The following is a 16733-nucleotide window of genomic DNA, read 5'->3' as shown; positions in this document are numbered from 1 at the left end:
GTACATTCTATATATGATTTTCAGTGTATAGCACTTAAAATGACCAAAATCATACACAGAAAAGCCAAGGCTGGAGCTATAGCTCAGAAGAGTGCTTGCCTGCCATGCACAAAGCCAGGCAAATGCCAGCACCATGACCAAGGCAGGTTCAAACACTAGCACCACATACACCATACAGAGAGGCGCGTGCCTGGGACCTCAGCATTCGGGAGGTAGTAACAGGAAGATCATGACTTTGAGACTGATTACTAGCTGCTGAAAGTTGGTGGGGGAGTGGGGAAGGCTGAGAGACAAGACTCTAAAAGAGGAAAAGTAAGTTTCTTCTCTTTGGTCTTTATAGCTTTTACTTGACTTGACATGGCCTAGAGTCTCCTGAGAATGGAGCCTCAGCTTAAGGGTTGCTCAGATATGAGTGGCCCGTGGCCACGTCTGAGGAGGATTGCTGTGGGATACCTGCCAAGGGAGCCTCACAATAGCTGTGAGGAGACACCATGGTGGGGGAGGGGGGAAGCAAGCTGAGGAGGAAAGGGCTTACACTTCCACATCATAATCCATTACTGAAAGAAGTCAGGACAGGAACCTGTAGGCAGGAACCGAAGCAGAGGCCACGAAAGGGTGCTGCTGCCTGGATTGTTCCCCGTGGCTTGCTCAGCCTGCTTTCTTATAGGACCCAGGACCACCCACCAAGGGGTGGTCCCACTCACAGTGAGCTGGGCTCTTCTCCATTGATCACCCTACAGGCTTGCCTACAGCTAGATCCTATATCAAGGCATTTTCTCATCTGAAGGGCCTCCTCTTGAGACAATGACTCTCCAGTGTGTCAAGTTGATGCCAAACCAGCCAGACAAACCTGTTTCCCTCTGTATTAGTCATTTTCAATTGTGGTGATAAAAATGCCATGACCAAGGCAGCTTATAAAAGAGCTCATTTAATTGGGCTTACAGTATCAGAGGATTAGAGTCCATGGTGGTGGGGCAGAGGTGTGGAAGCAGGAAGAGCTGGGAGCTCACGTCCTGACTCAAAAGCAGGATGCAGAGGGTGCACCAGGAATGGTGGGAGTTTTGAAACTTCAAATCCTGCCCCCAGTGATGTACCTTCTCGATAAGGACACGCCTCCTAACCCTTCCCAAACAGCTCCACCAACGAAGTATTCAAATCTACGAGCCCATGTGAATTATTGTCATTCAAGCCACTACATTCTATGCCCTGACCCCATAGACTCATGGCCATATCATAATGCAAAATGCATGCAGTCCACTTCAAAAGTCTCCATAGTCTTTCGGTCTCCAGGCTGTTTACAAGTCCAAAGTCTCTTCTGAGACTCACGGCAATCTCATATCTAACTGCAATTCTCTGTTAAAAAATCAGAAAGTGAATTGCAGACTTCCAGCATACCATAGTGAGGAAACGCTGGACAAAGGCAAGACCAAAATCCAGCAGGGCAAAGCCCAACTCCTGTAGCCCCATGGCTGCTGTCACAGGGCTTAGACAGCTCCACCCTTCCAGCTTATCTGTCTACAGTTCATTTTTCTCTTGGGCGGGGTCCACTTCCTGTGGGTGGCTCCCCTTGGCAGGTATCCTCCGGCTCTGGCATCTCCAACATCTTCGGGTCTCCAGCACAATCCAGGCCTCACTTTCACAGCTTGGTGCAGTGGATTTTCAGGACCTCCATGCAGGGACTTCCCTGAAATGTCCCTGCCTTCTATGCTTTCCTTAACCATGAAGGAAGATTCCATGACCCCTCTACTTCTGTGTTCATCATGACTCTAAAGCCTGGACCACATAGGCAACATTGTTAAGTTCTGTCGCAAAGGGAGGTGGACCTGACCCCTTGAGTCACATTTGTAGCAGCTGTCATGTTCTGTGTCTTGGTAGAAACAGCAAATCCCTCGGCCTTTTCCTTTTACAGGTTGGAAGATTGCCTGGGTGGAGTCTTGTCCTGGAGCTGCTCTCCCTTTATTTTAATACAGATCGGGGCTCTCCTTAATCTTTTATTTCTTTCAGCACAAGCCTTGGCTCCAACATGACATTTCCCAAGGCCCCTTTCTCCTCCAACTGTACACTTTGCACTTCTCTTGTTACACTTGCTTTTTTTTTTTTTTTCATTGCAGGCTCGAGTAAGAGTGACTACCAACCATGTGACAGAGTCAATATTAGGCTGTCTTAAAAATCTTCTCCATTGGGGCTGGAGAAATGGCTAAGAGGTTAAGAGCACTGACTGCTCTTCCAGAGGTCCTGAGTTCAATTCCCAGCAAGCACATGGTGGCTCACAACCATCTGTAATGGGATCTGATGCCCTCTTCTGGTGCTATGTGAAGATAGTTACAGTGTATTCATATAGATAAACATATCTTTTTAAAAATTCTTCTTAGTCCATTACTTCTCAATTTGGCATCAGACAAATTCTAAGGACAAAAACAGAAAGCAGCCAAAATATCACAAGAATGGTCGCTAGCCCAGTTGCTAATATACTCCAACTGAACCTTCTCAATATGGGCCTTCATAGTCTATATGGAGACTTCATGTAGACACTTTCCCTTTCTAAGTCCAAGGTCCCAGTCTTCCACATTCCTCAGTGTAGCCAGGTCTGTCACATTTTCTGTCCTGGTTATTTGTTGCTGTGAAGAGACATCATGGCCAAGGAAACTTGTAGAACGACGTTTATTAGGGGCTTACAGCTTCAGACAGCGAGTCAGTGATCATCATGGTGGAGACCATGAAGCACAGCTTCAGACAGTCAGGCATAGTGTTGTAGCCGTAGTTGAGAGCTTAGGTTTTGTGGCAACAACTACAAGGCAGAGAGAGAGAGAGAGAACGAGAGAGAGAGAGAGAGAGCTAGGTCTAACTGGGAATGGCATGACCTTCAATCCTGCCCCCAATGGCACACTTCCTCCAACAAGGCCACACCTCCTAGTCCTTCTCAAACTGTCCCATCAACTGCAGACTGAGCCTTCAAATATATGAACTGGGGATTGGGGGTGGGGCATTTTCATTTAAACCACCACACCACAAAACACCTCATCTTGGCCTAACGTAATAGCTGTACGGCAAGAACTCCATAGCAACTGCCTAACAGAAGGGAGAAAGTAAGGGAAGGAGGGAAGAAAGAAGGAAGGGAAAAATGGATAACCAACATTTACAAAGAAGAGGTTTGCTTTGACTCATGGTTTCAGAGGTTTGGGTCTGTGCTGCTTGGTTCTCTTGCTTTGGGCCTGTGGTAGCACAGTACATCATGATAAGAACATGCCAGGGAACTGCTCATCTCATCACAGCTAGGAAACAAAGACACAGGAAGAGCTTGGGTTCCAATACACTCGTCGAGGGCATGATTTCAGTGACCTAACCTCCTTCCATTAGGCCCTACCTACTAATCAGTTCACTACCTACCAATAATGCTACAGGTTAGGAACCAAACCTCAACACAGCATCTTTCAGAAAGAGTCTAGATCCAAAATGTAGTCTACTGCCATCCGTTCTCAGCTTGCATTGGCCTTCAGGCAAGCCAGGCCCTTTCACACAAAGCCCTGTATCTAACAAAGGATTTCACAGAACCTATGGAACATTCTATAGGAATAGGAAAAAATAAATAAATGGTCGCATGGAAAGCTCATCGCACCACTGTAAAGTCAAGAAATAGTGCTTGATCTTTAGCAACCAGATAGGAGCTTTGTTTGTTCGTTGGTTTGCTTTTCAAGAGAGAATTTCTCTGTGTGGCCCTGGCTACTGGAACTTGCTCTGTAGACCAGGCTGGCCTTGAACTCGGAGATTCACCATCCTCTGCCTCCTGAGTGCTGGGATTAAGGGTGTGTGTCATCACCACCTGGCAAATTGGAGTTCATTTAAAGAGGCGTGGCATCATGCACTCTGAAGAAAGACTCTGAGGCCAAGGAAACAGGAATAATAAAGAGGTGGCTGGCTAGGAAACAATATATGTAACACTTCCTGCCTTTTTGTGCAGAAAAAAAAAATCAATATTCAAGTGTTCCCAACCAGATAAATTTCAGTGGGAAGCAAGCGTAGTGTGGTTCCGGTTCCCACGTGTGAAATGCAGGGGCCTTGCGCTGGGGTCTGTTGTTTTATTGGATGCTGAAAACCCAGCTTTAAAGTCTGGGAGTTCAGTTCGACACAGAGCATATGCTAAGCGTTTGCCAAGCCCTGAGTTCATCTGGAGCTCTGCATGGATGAGCCTGCAGTCCTCATGAGGAGACAGTGCTCAGCAGGTGAAGAGCAGAAAACTATTTCAAGTCATGAGTGTGTGTGTGTGTGTGTGTGTGTGTGTGTGTGTGTGTGTGTACGGGTGTGCATGTATACACACATTATTTGACTTGCTGGCTTTAATTGTGGGCCTAGAAGGGATCTTTTCTCAGGCTGGAGAGATAGCACAGTGGTTAAGAGCACATGCTGCTCTTGCAGAGGACCCAAGTTCGGTTTTCAGCATTCACACAACAGCTCACAACTGCCTTAATTCCAGTTGCAGGGACTCTCTCTTTCTCTCTCTCTCTCTCTCTCTCTCTCTCTCTCTCTCTCTCTCTCTCTCTCTCTCTCACACACACACACACACACACACACACACACACACACACACACACACACATCTTTTAAAAGAAAAATAAATATTAAAAAATAAAGTCTCCCTGTCAATTCTTTATAATGCCTGTGCCTATTGTGAGCCAGGAATGGTAGTAGTAAGGACAGTGCCCAACACTGACAACACAGAAATAAAGGCCCCTGACTGACTGTACTTCCCAGGCCACAGAAAGCAGAGAGTGACCAAAAGTCAACAGAAGAGATAGTTTGGAGATTTACTGCTTGAGGAATGAGGACTAACCATGCAGGTTTCCAGAGACAGGTAGTAGTCGTAGGAAGTTAATAGCATGCCATTTCCAGAGATATACCCCAGATCTCAGGACTGGTTGTTTGGAAATTTTAGCCCCACCACACCCTGTGTCTCTTTCTGTAATAAATGTTTTGTAATGTACTTTTACTAAAGTTAAATCAGTATGCTACCCACATACAAGTTTTAGTATAAAAATGTAAATAAGAACATACAAAATAATACATATTCGGATATGTGAATATTCGGACAGTTATGTTATAAAACATCCTGTTTCAGATGCAAGCAGCCATGTGGCTTGAGACAGCTATAAGCGCAGACTGATACATTTGTATTTTACTATGATTCAAACAGCAGGCATGGAGCTATATCTGCAGTGGTGGCAACTTTCCTTTAAGCTGTCAACAAAACAAAGGCCAAACACTGCCCGCATCCACTCACCTGAGGTACTGAGAACCCACAAGCTCACGGAGACTGAAAGTAGATCAGAGGAAGCCCTGGCTAGAGGAGGCAGGATGGGAGTTCCTGATTACTGACTACCCTGTCTCTGTTTGGAGTCATGGAAAAGATTTGGAGATTGACAGAAACGATGGTTTCATAGCATTCTGAATACAAGTCAGCCACTGATGTTGTTCACTTAGAAATGGCTAAAACGGTGCCTGGAATATTGTATAGATTTTGTTGTAATAAAAGCTTCATCTGGCTACGGTGATAAGTGCAGTTCCAGTTCTTGGGAAGAAACGGAGGCAGGAGGATTACATGTTTCAGGTCAGCATGGGCTCCATAGAAAGAATAAGGGAAGGAAGGAAAGAAGGAAAGAAAGGAGGGAGGGAAAGAGGAAGGGAGGGAGGGAAAGAGGAAGGGAGGGAGGGAAAGAGGAAGGGAGAGAGGGGGAGGGAGGGAGGGAGGGAGGGAGGAAGGAAGGAAGGAAGGAAGGAAGGAAGGAAGGAAGGACCTTCAAAAAACTTGTTTGTAAATAAAATGGAGCTGGTCCTAGCTCTGGACTATACAAAGCAAGAGTCTGTCGCAGAAAATAAGAACGGGGTGGGAATGGTAGCAAGAAATGAAGTAAAGGACGGTGGGAGAGAGAAAGGAGGGTCTTACAGAAAGTCCTTTATGTTTATAAATGGAATAGACCTGGTCCTAGCTCTGAGAGTTAATGCATGGCATTCACCTACACAAATGTCCAGCAGGATATCTGAAAAACCTCCTAAGACAATATGAACTATCCTACTAGATGTCCAGCATGGCGGGTCAGCGCCACTAAATGCCAGTAAGGCTCCCCTTTATTGTGATGACCAAAAAAAAAAAAAAAAAAAAAAAAAAAAAAAAAGCCCAGGTTCAAATTGCCTTCTAGAAAGCAGCTCCGCCCCTCTTGAGAGTTAGGAGGCAGGAAGTGAAGAGAGAGCCTAGGCGGCGCCTGGGTTCTGGCCAAGGGCGTGCCTGAAGTCCTGGGGGAGCACGGGGGCAGAGGGCTCTGTAAAGCAATCAGCAGAAACCCAGATCTCCGGTAAACGGATCTAGCTGGAGGATAGAGAGTTAAAGGGAAAGGGACACATGAACTACTCGGTGAGGTTTAGTCCTGTTTTTATCCTTAACAGTGTCTCGGTTTCACGGTCGCAAAGCTCATTGCGCTCCCCTGCCAGACGGTGGAGCTAGAGAGCCTCGTACAGATCCCGGTCCACTGGGTTCAGGTTTGAGGCAGGGCTGACTCAGCCCTCCACGGATGACACAGCAGGATCGTCGACTGTGACCTGCAAGCAACAGCTTCATTTATTAAATAATTAGCTAATTCTTTTTTTTTCCCATTTAACTTTATCGACCTATTACAGGTAGGGCGATGGCATTGGAAGGTTCAGACAGAAACCACTAAGATAAGACGGGACTCTGACCCTGACTCTTAAGCAAGAAATTAAAATCTCTTGCAATCTTCTAAGTGTCCCTAGGCAACACGCCCAGTGGAGCTGCCCTAGTCCCCTCCTCCTCCCTGCGGACAGCCAGGACTTCTACAGGAGGTGGAACACAAGCAGTCACGCAGTGGCTCCGCCCACTTCCTAGCCAATCACTGCACAGCCTTCTCCCTCCTTCCTGGAGGCAGGCACCCGAAGGATGTCGACGCGTTTAAACAAGCCATTTCAAAGGTTTAAGGGCTTGGGAGGTAGTGACTTCCACAGGATGCTAGAGGGTCCTGGTTGCAGTTGTGATTCTAAAGCTGGCACTGTTGGAAAAAAACGTAGTTGGTAGATAAGCTGGTGGAGGTGGATTGTTTACCTCCTGAGGCTCTGTGCGCACATCGCAGGCACAAAAAACGGAATGGAAAACCTCTATTGTCACCTTTTCTACCTCTTTGGAGGTGGGGGCAAAAGGCTACCTGATGCCAGTGTTGTTTGGTGAACCGTTCAACCATCCCTCCCAGCAGTTGCAGAACTCTACTTTCTGGACTCCTGGCAGCTGCCAGGCATCTCCGTGCCATATACTAGATTCTGGCCTGCAAGAGCCAAGTCTGGTTAGTCCTTGCAAGCTGAGCCCTTTCTGTACTGTAATCAATGCAATGGTGAGTCCTCTGGACTAATAACCAGGGCAACTACACCACCAACATCATCAACATCATCTTCACCACCACCCATCCACCCACACACGCTTTTACAGCATCTCACTCGATCCAGGCCACACCTGGCCAGGCAGGTGCCCTTGTTATGCCCATTTTACAGATAAGGAAATAGGAGGCTCAAGTCACCTGCCTGGAATGCAGCAGAACCACTCTCAGCAAATCCCTTACAAAGGCAACCTAATTTGGTTCACAGTTTAAAGGGGGGCGGGGGAGCCGGGATGTGTCAAGCACGGTGGGGAAGGCACAGCAGCAGGAAGGTAAGACAGCTAGCTGGTCCTGGGTATGAGTGCTTTGCCTGCCTGCATGTGGTTGACATGCATGCAGTGCCTGCACAGGCCAGAAAAGGGTGTCGGATCCCTGGAACTGGAATTAGAAGGTTGTGAATTGCCATATGTGTGCTAGCATCCAAACCCAGGTCCACATACTGCAACTGACCCTGGAGCTCAGTGCTTCAGCTAGTCTGGCCACTCAGCTTGCTCCGGGGATTCTCTGTCTCTGCCTCCCACCAGTGATGAGGTTATAGGCAATCGCTTTATCCACTGAGCCATCTCCACAGCCCCACACTTCAGCTATTTTAAACCGCCAAACCTTTGATACCTTTTTGTGGCAGCCAAGAGGACAGTGCCCAGCGGTGCTGCTGTGTCTGGGCAGACACCATGAGTCTGGATGTGGGAGTCTAAAAACAGCCACCATCCACTGTCAGGTACATGGAATGTTACTGTTTGCATGAAACCCAAAACCGGTGAGGACAAGAACAACAGATTGTTCTTGTCCTAGTTAGGGTTATCATTGCTGCGATCAAACACCACAACCAAAAACAATGTGGGGAGGAAAGAGTTTACCTGGCTTGCACTTCTCCTGCACTGTTCATGGAAGGAAGTCAGAGTAGAAAATCAAACAGGGCAGGAACCTGGGGGCAGGAGCTGATGCAGAGGTCATGGAGGAGTGCTGCTTGCTGGCTTGCTCCTCATGGCTTGCTCAGCTTGCTTTTTTCTAGCACTCAGGAGCTCCAGCTGAGAGGTGGCACCACCCACAAGGGTCCAGGCCCTCCCCTATGAAACTCTAATTATGAAAATGTCTTCCAGTCTTGGGCACAGCCTGATTGTATGGAGGCATTTTCTCAATCGAGGTTCCTTCCTCTCAGATACCTTAAGCTTCTATAAGTTGACATAAAGCAATCCAGGCAACTCCTCTCTCTTCCATCCTCCCAACCTCTTTCTTGTCTGTTTTGTGCCCAATGTCTGCGTGTGAGAGGGGTTTCTGTGAGGGAAGGAATAGAGAGTGGGGAGCTTAGGAGCAAGCCGTTAGTAACGAAAAGGAACTATGTGAACTTGAAGTGGTATCTTCATCTCTGCATGCCCTGCTCGACCACAGCATCTTCCTTTATGTATCTAGGCAGAAATAGAAGTAGTTCAACCCCAACAGTCTTAGCAGTCCTCTGATGATGCTTCAGAAGCACTTACAGCTGCTGCAGATGTCCTAACTGGTAGGCGCGCAACCATTACTTTAAATATAGTGTGCACTACACGGGCTATGACATCTGGTAATTTAACGTGCTGATAACAAAGTAAATATGTGACCAGTGTGACTCATGCTTAAACCGCCTCTTCTGTATGGCTTCCTTCCGTAATTCTATTACTGTTCATGCATTTAAAAGTCTCATTTAGGAAAGAGGTCAAAGGTGACAAAGAAGTTGTGAACTAAACCCTTGTGAGGCATTTAAAACGGGGTCTGCTGCATAGTTGTTCCTTGATAGCTGAATCCATGATCCCCAAAGATACCAAACTGTAGATAGTCAAGTCCACTTCCCTTCCTGTTTTAAAATTTCTTTTTAACGGTGTCTTTTTGTTTATGTAAATGTGCATGACTGTGTATGTGTCTTATGTAGTGTAGGTGCCCGTGCGGACCAGAAGAGGGCACTGGAGTTACAGATGGTTGAGCCTGTCTCTGTGTTTGTAATATGCAGTGTATGTGCCTGTGCAGAGCAGAGAGGGCACTGGAGTTACAGGTGGCTGTGAGCTACCAACAAGGGTCCTGACAACTTGAATCTCTACAGGAAGTGCTCATAAGTGACAAGATATATCCCCTCTCTAGCCTTTATATTTAAAAAAATAAATAAGAGTAACTATCACCTACACATATTCTTCCGCATGTTTTATTAATAAATCATGTCTAAGTGACTAATAAGATCTAATTCAATGTAAGAACTAAATGGGAATAATTGTTATACTGGATCACTTAGGAAATTATACCAAAGAAAATATCTGTACCTAGGAGGCTGGGAATCTCCTGATGTTGTGTGTCTCTTTGCAGCCTTGCTTGATTTCTTTTATTTTGTTGGCTTTTTTAAAAAGAATTATTGATTTTATGTATGTGAGTATGATGCAGCTGTCTTCAGACACACCAGAAGGGGGCATCAGATCCCATTACAGATGGTTGTGAGTCACTATGGGAATTGAACTCAGGACCTCTGGAAGAACAGTGGCCTTAACCTCTGAGCCATCTCTCCAGTCCCTCCCTCCCCCCATTTGTTGGTTTTCGAATGCAATTTTATCTAGAAACTTAGCCTACGCATTAGACAGAAGGAAAGGCTCCTGACTGGGGCGGTAGAAAGTAAGGTGCTGACAGCCCACCAGCCTTCTCACTTTCCATTGCTGGAGGTACGCCGTCTCACACACAATTTAATTTCCGGTGCATATTCAACCCACGATGCATTGAATGCACAGATGTGGAACTCACAGACACAGAGGATCAACTGCCCTTCATAAATGGCATCTTGAAATGTCTTCAAGGGCAGGGGAGATAGCTCAACAGGTGAGCATTTTCTGAAGCAGCATGAAGATAGGCGTTTGGATCTCCAGACACCACCTAAAAGCCAGACATGCATAGTAACTGATCTGTAATTCCAGCAGCATGAGGAGGGAGTGAACACACAGGATCCTTGGAGCAAGCTGGCTAGACGTTGTCTCCATATGTAAGGTGTAGAGAGTTTGTCTCTGCACGCTAGGAATGCAGTGTTTAAACCCTGCTGCTTGAATCCTCGGGGGCTGCAAGGAAATATATCTCTGGAAGCTCTTGGAAATGAGGACGTTGGTGGGCCATCAGCACTTATATCCTGCAACTCAAGTCTAGAGCTTTCCCTTTTATCTAATGTATATGCTGCTTCTAGATAGGATAGCATTAAAAAAAAAAAAAAAAACGAAAAAATTACAACAAAATAAAAGTAGCCATGCAAGGCCATAAAGAGACACAGGGCATCAGGAGATCCCAACCAACTGAAGGCCGCTGTAGTTTGTACGATATATCAGGAAGGACGTGAGCAGCCCCACCGAAGGGGGCTGCTGGACTGTTAGCCAAGGAGTGCTAACATAGGTAGGGGACAAGGTATCCACAAAAGGGTGACACCATACATCAGGTCCTTACCACCTATAGACCCAAAGAAGGAAAGGGAGCAGGCATTTGACACCCAAGGAGAACAGGATGATAGAAAGGGTACCTGGCAGCCACAGGAGCCTCGGATGCAGGCCATCTGCAGGAATGTGACGGGGAGGAAAGAGGAAAACAGATGCCCTAACCACATTCTCCAAGCACTCTTCAACTCCGACATGCGCCCCCTAATGACCAAGCTCAAGCATAACCACAACGCAAGCACTCAACAAATCATCTCTGAAGCACGTGGGAGGGCTAGGGAGGGACTTAGTTAGTATTTCCCATTTTCCTGGTGTGGAAGTGTTCCTACGGTGGTCACCAGTCACAAGGTTAAAGAGAAGGTCACATAATCAGCTCCCGCAGGCTCCAGCATGCCAATGAGGCACGCCCTAGGGCAGTCAGCCTCTCAGAACAGAAAGCAGACTGGAGAAGGAGGAAGAGGGGACCAGGAAGGGGACATTAATGTCCTGTGCTGGAGTGACTGTCTATGCTGCACCTACCAATATGTCAAGTCAAGAATATGAGATCTGCACTGAAGGCACCAGTTCCTCTGTCTCCACCCTCAGTGGAACTGCGACTGGCCAGGCAAATGTGGACTAGTCATACAGACTAGGGAATCAGGCATATTGGTCATATAGAAGAGAAAGGAGAGAGGGGAGGGGGAGGAGAGATGTGGTGGTTTGAATATGCTTAGCCCAGGGAGTGACACTATTAGGAGGTATGGCCTTGTTGGATGAACTGTGTCACTGTAGGGATGGACTTTGAGACCCTCCTCCTCTGACTGCCTTCAGAACAAGATGCAAAACTCTCAGCTCTTCCAGTGCCATGCCTGCCTGGACACTGTCATGTTTCCCACCTTGATGATGATGGACTGAATCTCTGAACCTGAAAAGTAGCTCCAATGAAATGTCCTTTATAAAATTTGCCTTGGTCATGGTGTCTCTTCAACCCTAGCTAAGATAGGTGAGATGGAGAGACACTGGTGGATTCCATTCTAGACTAAGAGTGGAGAGTCTGCCTTCTCCCCTACCTGTACTAGTCTCCAGTCAAAACCAGGGCCAGAAAGAAGCAAGTTGCTTAGAGCTGAGAAGTATAGGAATCAATGCTTCTACAGCCTCACCAAGCTCTACATAATAGTTCAACAACCTCCTACAACCAATTGGATCCTATGGAGACAGGAAGGGTGACACATCACAAAAGGTATTCAAGGGTGGGGTCACCGTATAATACACCATCTGTCACTGAGCTCAACGTCTTGGTCTGAGAAGCCATGGTGTCCTCCTGCTACAGCTACGTGCTGCTGGAGGGGCCACAAAGCTGGTTAACTCTTCACGGCCTGTGTGGTCCATCTGACTGAGCAGTCACTGGGGAGACTGAGATGCTGTGTGGTTTAGGACCAACTCTCTAAACTTGACCCTAGTTCTCTGGGTAACAAACAGAACAGACCAAGAGCCTAGAAGAACCGCCTGCTTCCCAGGGCTCTCGCTATTGCCAATCTTTTCCCCATACCAATGTGCCATGCTCTTCTTTGAAGATGGGAGAGAAACAGGCTCCACAACTGTTTGTTATTGCTGATAGCCTCCTCTTCCTTAGGTCCGAAACTCGACAGAGGGTGGGGACAGACAGTCCCACTGAGAAGCCCGGTGCCAACATCCTCTCCCACTGCTGGTCCCCACACCCAAGCTCTCAGCAGCAATCAAGAAGACGAGTAACACACGGAGGGAGAGGGTGGCAGGGATGTGGTTTGAAGTGGCAGTCATAGCAACATGACCCAGACAGATATAACATAAAGTACAGAGGCTGGTCAGAGATGTGACCTTGCAGCCAAACAAAAGACGTAAAAAGAAACTTACCTTGCTCCTCCCTACCCACAAATTCTTTCATGTTCCCTTAGAAAAATGCTTTAATAAGAGCACAGTTCCTTTTAATAACCTTCTCCTTAAGTTTTGAGAAACATTCTAGCAGTGTCCACGGCTGCTTCTCATGGGAAACAAAGGATGCTGTGCAGATCACCTCTCAGGGAGAGAGAGGAGTGGGGGGCAGGTCAAAAATTCATTGAAAATGAGGGGGAAACCCCACAATCCCTAAATAATTTTGAAAAAAACAACAAGTAATTGCTTTAAAGGTAAATATCTTAGCAGAACTTAGAAACTTAGCATGGCTAAGGATTCAATGTGCAGAAACTTAGCATGGTTAATGGGCTTCAGTATGCTAATGCCAACACCCTCTGTGAGGATAAAACCAGCTCTGCTAAAGCCAAAATATTTCATTATTATTTGAAGTTCTCCTTAATGATGTCAGAAAAAGGAGTTGGAAATCAAGGACACAGCCTTCATCCCTCAGAGCCGGGACAAGCAGTCCTTTTACAAGGTTTGCTTGTGGACCCTAAAAAGTAATTCCATCATTATGAATATTTAAATATAGCCAAGGCTGTCAGGTTCCCTTTGGGCTCACAGTGTGAGGGTGCAGTGCATCCTGGTGCGGAAGGTTTTCCAGAGGGACTCTAGCTGTGGCAGCAGGAGCATGAGGTGGCTGGTCACGTTGCTAAACATATATTCAGGGCTGCAAGGAGAGAGACCGCCACACTAACTGAAGTGTATGCCCAAGGCAAACCTTACTCTTGATCGATCAAGAGGGTCCCTTCAGAAGAGCCAACACACTGAGGCAGGAAGTGCATTTGGTTTTTAATCCTAGCTCAAGTGATGGCTGTATGCCACACCCCCATTGGCTAGAGTCCAAACTCATAATCTTACTCAATAAGCTAGTCTGAAAATAATTGGCCAAATAGGAAATGAAGGAGAGAGGGAAGAGGGGTCACTGCTCCAAGAAAAAAGGATCACTGATCCAGGCCATCAAGTTCCTAGCATAGAGCAGTGGGCCTTTGTGTAAACCAAGGTTTTACTGCATAAGAGGAATCAAACATTTGTATAAAAGTCGTACAAAGCGGGAGAAATATAGAGATCTTCCTCTCTTGTCCTAAACATAAGTTTTATAGTATTTGATAGGAAAGACCCATATTTGATATATATATATATATATATATATATATATATATATATATATATGCTATTTCTTACACCATGGCACTCACAGTCATTAAGCAAAGAGAGAGGCACAGTCATGTTCTTTCTACTTAGTCTGAACCCAGCCCACGGGTTGTGGCTACATTTTCAAGGTGGGTGTTCCCTCATCCATTAACCTCTCTGGACTCACCCTAAGAGGCATGCCAAGAAGTGTGACTCTAGATGACTCTACATCCAGTCAAGTGGACAATCAAGATAAATCACCCCAGTCGTGACACAAAATATGTGCAATTAACCTGAGAAACTGTTCAGTATCGTTGCTCATTAGGGAAATGCAAATCAAAATTATAATGGAATACAAGCATGTACTCGTTAGCATGTCTAAAAAAGCCCTGACCACACTGAGTTTTGGCAAACGATCTGGAAGACTCAGAATCCTTACTGCTGATGGAAATGTAAAATTAGACAAGCATTTTGAACAGTTGGGCATTTTGCTAAAAAGTTAAAAACACTTAACTTTTAATGACCCAGACATCCCACTTGCAAATATTTATCCAAGAGGAAGAAGACCATTTGCCCACACCAAGAGTTGAAGATGAATGGTCATAGAGTCATACTTGCAGTGACCAGACCCTGAAGACAATCAGCAGGTAAGTGGACATGCTATACCATCCATATGATGCCACACAGTGGTAAAAGGGGAGAGCTATAATGAATGAAACAGCAGTAGGCTGTGGGGATGGCTCAGTGGGTAAAAGCGTTTGCTGCACAAGCATGAAGATCTGAGTTCAAAACCCCCAGAACCCACACAAAAAGTCAGGCAAGCGGTGCATGGTGAGACGAGAAGTGGAGATAAGAGACGCTGCAGAAGCTTCCGGGCCAGCTGACCTGGGGCACACAACAGCACTGAGTGGAGAATCTGTCTTAAACAAACTGGTGGGTATAGACTGATGGCGAAGCCACCCTCCAACTTCCACACAGGAACCATGGCTCAAGTCCTCCCTCCCCCACAGAAACATCCCACAAAGAGGGCAGAGCAAAAAAAAAAAAAAACATATTGTAAGGTTCTGTTCATTTTAGAAATCCTAGAAAACTCAGCCTGGAAAGCAGGTGAATGGCTGCCTGGAGCCAGGGCCTGGTGTGGGGAGGAAAGGTGTCAAAAAATAAATAAATAAAATAGAAGGAAGCTTCTGAGGTCATGGAAATGTTTACTGCTTCGATTGCGGTGATGTGTTAACAAATATGTACATCAAAACTCATTAACGGAAGCCAGGCATGGTGGCGCACGCCTTTAGTCCCAGCACTTGGGAGGCAGAGCCAGCCTGAGTTCCAGGACAGCCAGGGCTGCATAGTGAGACACTGTCTTAAAACAAAACAAAAGAAACAAAAACAAAAACAAAATAAATAAAATAATAAACTCATCTAACTGTATACCTTTAAATATATGCAGCTTATTATGTTAATTATACAGGGCTGGAGATGTAAACAAAACAATCCAATAAATGTAGTAGCCTACCTGTTTTTTTTTTTTAAATATTGGTCTTTAATTTCTGAGTATGAGTATCTTGCCTGTGTGTGTGTGTGTGTGTGTGTGTGTGTGTGTGTGTGTGTGTGTGTGTGTGTACACCATGTGTATGTGATGCCCAAGGAGGTCAGAAAGAAGCATCTGATCAGGGAGACTAGAGTTACCATGGTTACAGTCTATCTACCATGCAGATGAGACTAGAGTTACCATGGTTACAGTCTATCTACCATGTGGATGCTGGGAACCCAGCCTAGACCTTCTGTGAGAGGAGTGAGAGCTCTTAACCACTGGACCATCTCTCCAGCCCTACACATAATTTTTACATACTAGGAATAGCTAGTTATTAAATATAATGGAGGGAAAAGTATTGTTCACCATAACCCTCCCCCCAAAAAAACAGTATAACCTATATAAAATTAAAAGTATGTTAGGCATTGTATGAAACAATCTTTGTAAGAGTTCCAATCTTTGACAGTATTGGGGGGAAATAAACCTAAATCAATGAGAGGGCAAAATACAGAGGGTCAGCCGATGCTTTAGTGGGCAAAGGTTACAACCTGAGCACATTGCCCAGGACCCACATAGTGGAAGGAAAGAACAGAGATCTTTGCACCACCCCCAGCCCCGAGTTGTTCTCCAACCTCCACTCTCGCATGTGGCACGCACATGCACACATGCACAAATATATAAATAAAATATTTCAAAAGTAAAACAATGTATATCCATGAGGCAAGCTCTGAATGAATGAATGAATGCAGTAGACCCTCAGAGCATCAGAGTGAGTTCTCACTCTAAGATAAGGGCCATTGCACTTGTAGCTGATAACTGTTGATTGTCAGGGACTCTTCTGTATCTTCTTCAGGGATCTCCCTCCGTTGGAGAACCACTCCCCTACCCCCACCCACATCCTCACCCCACAAGGTTGACACCTCCCCGGCAGAGTTTCGTCCCTAGTGACGGATCAGCTGGTAGAGAGGGAGTTTTACAAAGCCCTGGTGTCATGGTTTCAATTCACGATGTCCCCAACGGGCTTGTGTGTTTGAACACTTGGTCCCCAGGTAGTTATGGGCTTCTGGCTTGGCTGGCAGACACAGGCCACCAGGGGCAGACCTTTGAGGCTTATATCTCAGCTCTGAGTTCTGTTTCCTCACCTTGAGCTGTCAGCAGGTGACCAAACCAGGCTGCAAGCTCCGGTTGCCAGGGACTCCTACCATCCTGCCTTCTCCACCATGGCTGGCTGTACCTTAGAACCAGGAGCCAGAATAAACCTGTCCTCCCTTAAATTGTTACTCTCGGGTATTTGGTCACATG

At 46.1% G+C, this 16733-nt stretch overlaps 1 long non-coding RNA gene across 2 annotated transcripts in view; it reads right to left on the bottom strand.

Annotated features, from left to right (window-relative positions):
* Positions 1 to 6173: 6173 nt before the first annotated feature.
* The window catches only part of Gm30438, a 30050-nt gene continuing 19490 nt past the window's right edge, over positions 6174 to 16733 (bottom strand). The window contains exon 8 of one of the 2 annotated variants that reach the window (XR_874742.2): positions 6174 to 6588. This is a non-coding gene — a long non-coding RNA (predicted gene, 30438). Of the gene's footprint in view, positions 6589 to 10051; positions 10314 to 16733 lie in introns of those variants that run through there. The other variant, XR_001781302.1, reaches the window with a different exon arrangement.

This window comes from Mus musculus, chromosome 14 (assembly GCF_000001635.26).
Source record: "Mus musculus strain C57BL/6J chromosome 14, GRCm38.p6 C57BL/6J".
NCBI lineage: Eukaryota > Metazoa > Chordata > Mammalia > Rodentia > Muridae > Mus > Mus musculus.
This window is presented reverse-complemented; position numbering and strand designations above follow the sequence as displayed.